Below are 5,334 nucleotides of genomic sequence, written 5' to 3' on the forward strand. Positions count from 1 at the left end.
CTTCTTGCTTATTTTGAAGCTGCCACTTAGTTTAATTTGTTTGCTTTCTCAAGTCGGAACTTCATACTTTGTTCACCTGTTGAGTGCTATTCATGATTGTGTAGAGTTCCCACACCTGTTTTTCGTGCTGAAGAGTCCTAGTCTATCTAGCTTTTCCTTCAGTGGAGGCTATCTCTGGAATTAATCTTACCAGGTCAGGGGAATGCTAATACCCAGATGGTAGCTTCTGGAAGTGTAATTTTCAGGCACTTGCAGTTCTTGTGAATCATGTTCTTTCTTCCCTCTCCCTATGCAATGACATTTCTATGTTCTTGTCCTGGCCTACTGCTTCTGCCTCATAGGCAGTCTCTCACACTCTATAAAATTCTGAATTTTTAAGACCAAGTAAGCTGATTTATTTTGGCTAACAGTCTATCATCAATAGGATTATATAGATTATGACTCCCAGTGGCAGTCTCAGGACTAATAAAAGTCTTACATTTGTGTATCAAACAGAGGTTTTAAGGATCCTTAAACAGTTATATCTTTTGCTTCCGTTTAAAGAAAGCAGTCATTGGAAGGAGCAAGTCCAAAGGAAAATTGTGATGCTCGGAGTACACAATTCTGCATCCTTTCAGATGTATTTTCACTGTGCAGAAATAAAACCAGTCTATTCCTCTATTTTTTAACACAGATCACTTCAAAACAAATCCCATTGATTAATCTGTCATGGCTTGACTTATAAAGTTGCCTCTATACTAGCTTGCCTGGAAACTGGCCCTCTGCTTCATCCTGAAAGAATACTCACCTCTCACTGTCTCAGACTTCTTTTAAAACTATGTGGGTCTGTCAAACAGGAGGGAAAAAAGAAGACTAGTCCCTGCTGGAGAGTCCTTCTGTCAGGTGGTGATGCTAAATAAACTTTCTATATAAAAATAGAGCTTTACTTCCCCAGTAAAGAGTAGTTGCTCTGAGTTTTCAGACAAAATACCAAATTTATTTTCCTTTCTATGTAATGCTGGGACTAGCAGCTTTTTGATATTGTTATCTTTTGTTTTGGTTTAGGTTTTGTTGTTTTATTATTTTTAAGTGCCTGTGTGGTTTTCAAAACCTGTAGGCAGACATATGATGCTTCAGAAGTCAGGCACCCAGTTCTGGGAGAGCAATTCATAGCATGCTAAACTAGGCATCAATGCTCTAGATACATCATATGCGGGACAGTAAAGCTCTGACATACAGCTCATCTGAATTGGCAAAGAGCATCTGAGACTGTCTTTCCAGCAGAGCTTAGGTATCTCCCGAGAGGTGAAGTTACATTCCTCTAGGACCAAGATTCAGTCTGGCAGAGTCCTGGCACCACTTCCAGCCCTGAAGTACACCGTACCTCCCTGGGGATGGGTTTCTGGCAGTTCTTACCCTTGCTTTCACAGTTATTTGGTCTTTAATTCAGTGATATTTCCAATTTAAAATAGATTAAACATTCTGGGAGTTGATATTGACAAATAATTGCCTCAAATATTAAGCATTTCAAGATTTTAAGGACTTGAGGCTTACTTTTCTTGATTTTTTTCCTGAACTTAGATTTCTCAGTTTCACCTGCAGTAGCACTGGTTGTCCAAAAGTTTTACTGCATACCTGCCCAGCTGTTCTGAGAAATGTAGATGAATATTAGGCAATCTTTACCTATGACTTTAAGCATCCACATAACTAAAAAATTACTTTCAGTGTTTCACTTGTGCATAATATGGATATCTATTTCAAAGCATTTCCTCTCCCCACTTTTATGACAGTTGGTTTTTTTATTATCTGAATTGTTATGCTATAGGGGTATTCATCTTTTTGCTACATCTGAAGAAAAACAGAAAAATTATATCTGAGTTGTATCTATTCCCATCAACATAGCTGTTTTCTTTTTCTAGAGGGAAAAATTGAACTTCCAGAGATCTTGCTAGCCATAAAACTGCTGAAGCAAGGTCAGGCATTTCAATATGGAGATAAAATGTTAATAAATGGGGGCCATTGTCCCACACATGAAAATTTATGCACTACATCAATATGGGATCGTTCTTTTCTTGGTTAAATTCATCTAGTAATTTCTGACTATATTCATTGCCTAAGGATATATTTCTTTACGGTTAAATATCACTAGCTGTGCATTTTGATAGAAGAAATGCAGACTACAATTTATAACCTACACAATAATAAGTGAATAGAAAGTTGCCCCTTGGAAGAAATGCTACAGAGTATATAAAAATACATGTTCTGTTTCAACTACTTACACTGAATAGTATTGGAAGAAACCCCGATTGGAATTCTAATGCCATTTCTGAGTGTCTTCATTGTTACTGCTCTAAGAACATAAAAACAATGATGTCTTGTCAGTCAAGGCAATGCAAGATAAATACAATGCTGCAAAAACCTTGAGATGATCAAAGTAAATTTTGAGAGCACACACTTCTCTATATTCTGTAGAGTTCTAGATACACTGTTGTAATAAATATCTTTCCTGTGGCACCAGTAATTAAAGGAACACACAAGTAAAATGACCATTGCCCCCCAAATTTTACTATTTAAATAGAAATCTCTCCAAGGCCATCGGAACTTTGGGTCTCCAGCAACAGTCTCTCCAAGAACTCTATGTGGTAAAAGAATGAAAGACAGAATTTTTTTTTTTTTCTTGCAGATGTTTATGTAAAGATTACATTTCTAGAAAATAAAGTTTCATTCAAAATAGAATTAAAACACTTTTTGATGGGTGTTGTGATTCATACAAGAAGTAAAAGAATTCTGGAATGTATAAGAAAAAAATTAAGAAATTGTACTGCAACAATTGATTTGGGGAGGCTGATGTGGGCAAACAATTTGGCAAGAGTTCCTAAAGAAATGCTCGGAAGGAACTACAAATGGCAAAAAAGAGCTATAGTGATCCTTGGCTGCATGTAGAGGAAGTAGCAAGTAGGAAGATGTTTTCACCTCTTCCTACAGGTATAGGAAGAGAACTATAGGGGAATACTACACAAATACTAGAGTACTACAGTTCCAATACCATATTTTACAATGGAAGAAAAATGTTGGAAAATTGTAGAATGTCAGAAACCTTCAGAAACACAAAGAATATTTAATGTTAACAGAGCCTTTAAGAGATCAATGTATTTATCTCAACAAAAAGAGGACTGAGGGGTTATCTAGATCATATTTTCTTACTACCTTCACAGGGAGAAAGGAGAGGATATTAAAGAACTGTTTAATCTAGCAACAAACAACACTATGGAAACAAAAGATGTAAGAATTCAGGCAGACAAAATGAAATTACTTATCAGACACATTTTTTTTTGCATGCAGGGTAAGTATCCACCAAAGCAAAGCGTGAAGGCAATGGTAGATTCCTCATATCTCAATGTCAACAAAGCAGACTGAATGCTTCTGTGGGAAATCCCAGTCAGTGGGTCAAAGTTGTGGCCTTGAAATCAAAATTAGCCTACATGATCTGCCCTAATCACTTGTGTCCTTGAAAACAGTCCTTCCCTGTCATTTGCAGTTCTACCTTGCCTTAGATAATACCAATTATTTTCTTCCTTTACTTTTCATTAACATCTTTTAAATACTGCTGCTATTCAAGCCACTGTATGTACGGTGACAGATGCACGAACAAGGGTGGAAAATATTTCAATATGTATCCTCTAATTTGGATAAGCAGATATATGGATAAATGCATGCACTTAGAAGTTGAGATAGCCTAAGGAAGTTTAACAAAAACATGTGAGGACATAATTGGCAGACTCTGGTAGATTACATAGAATAATAGAGGTTAACACTAGAAAAAAAATATATTTCTGATCATTTGGTCCCACTCTTTTCTGTAGATGGTACTCAAATCCAGGGGACAACATCTTATAGCTGTTGCAGTTGACCTTCTACCAGGTCAATATGTATTTGTAGCCTCATGTTTTTGCATGAAGGGACAGATGTTTCATTGCCCCATTCTCACTACACTCCAAAAATTTGAAAATATAAAGTTGAATGCAAAGTCAACACACATTCCTCCCCAAAATATACCATCGCCCTTCTTTTCTTGGGAAGGGATCATGGGTTCATAGGCAAGGAGATATTTCTAGAACTTTCCAGCTGATGTTCTCTGACAGCTAACGAGGGGACTAGAAATATGTGGTGCACTGCAAGCAGTGTCTGTCTCTACCTATAGAAAGAGCCATTATTGGTCCTTTTTCCTACTATATTTAAGTCATGGATGGGAATTATTTGTTTCAAAACATCCTGCAGAGTTGCATTTTGGCTGGAGGCTATAGTTGCTGGAGAGGGAAAATGCGTTTGCAGCTGGGTAGTGTGGCCGAGCGGTCTAAGGCGCTGGATTAAGGCTCCAGTCTCTTCGGAGGCGTGGGTTCGAATCCCACCGCTGCCAGGAATATTTTCTAGGGCAGAGGAAAGTCGGGCACAAGTATACAGTGGGAGAGGAGTGGCTGGAGAGCAGCCCTGCAGAAAGAGATCTGGGGGTGCTGGGCGACAGCAGGCTCAATAGGAGTCGGGGGTAGCCAAGAGAGCAAAACAGTATAGCCAGCAAGTAAGAACATCCTGCTGTATTCAGCATTGATGCGCTTGCAACAGGTTTGCAGAGAGGTGGTCTATGCCTGTCACTGTCAGTGTTTAAGAGGTGTTTGGACAATGCCCTTAATAGTGACACATGTCATCTTTTTGTCAGGCCATTGGACTAGATGATTGTTGTAGGTCCCTTTCAACTGAAATAGTCTTTTCTATTCTATTATGTGGACTTCATGACTCTATGCTCAGCTCAACTGAGGCAATCTGCTTTCCTAACAGAGACATGAAAAGTCCTATGAAACACTGTCATCTAAGCTGATTTCCCACAACTTGGTCTGCAGGGACAACCTGGGTAACCAGCTTCCCCAGTTAGTGCACTAGCTCTGCACTGACATCATATATGAATTTTGAAGCGAGCCCATCACCTCAGGGTTACTGTCAACTTCCAGATACAGGTGTCACAAATAACTTTCTTCCCACACTTATATGCCAAGTCAATCAGTCTAAGAAATCAGACCTTCTTGCAGAATTACTCTCTCTCAAAAACTGAGCTTTCTGTCTTTGCAGGAATCACTTGAATTCTTCCTGTGAATGTGCAATAATACCCCATACAGGCCTAAATACCTGCTTTTACAGGAATTTGATCTCAAAATATGGCTGACTGGCACAGAGCACGCACTTACTGCTTAAAATGGCAGCAACTTGTGCTAGCCTTCCAGTGCTCATGATATTCGAAGGTAGATCCATCCTAAAAAATTCCTTTCATCCTTAACTCTTTCCCATCCCCTTCCTTGGCATCTC

At 38.7% G+C, this 5,334-nt stretch overlaps 1 non-coding gene across 1 annotated transcript; it reads left to right on the forward strand.

The window, feature by feature from the left end:
- The first annotated feature begins 4,314 nt into the window (after positions 1 to 4,314).
- Positions 4,315 to 4,396, forward strand: TRNAL-AAG. The gene has a single exon. It is a non-coding gene; the product is annotated as a tRNA-Leu (tRNA).
- Positions 4,397 to 5,334: the final 938 nt, after the last annotated feature.

Source organism: Haliaeetus leucocephalus, unplaced genomic scaffold (genome assembly GCF_000737465.1).
Source record: "Haliaeetus leucocephalus isolate CR32 unplaced genomic scaffold, Haliaeetus_leucocephalus-4.0 Scaffold751, whole genome shotgun sequence".
In the NCBI taxonomy this organism is placed as follows: Eukaryota; Metazoa; Chordata; class Aves; order Accipitriformes; family Accipitridae; genus Haliaeetus; species Haliaeetus leucocephalus.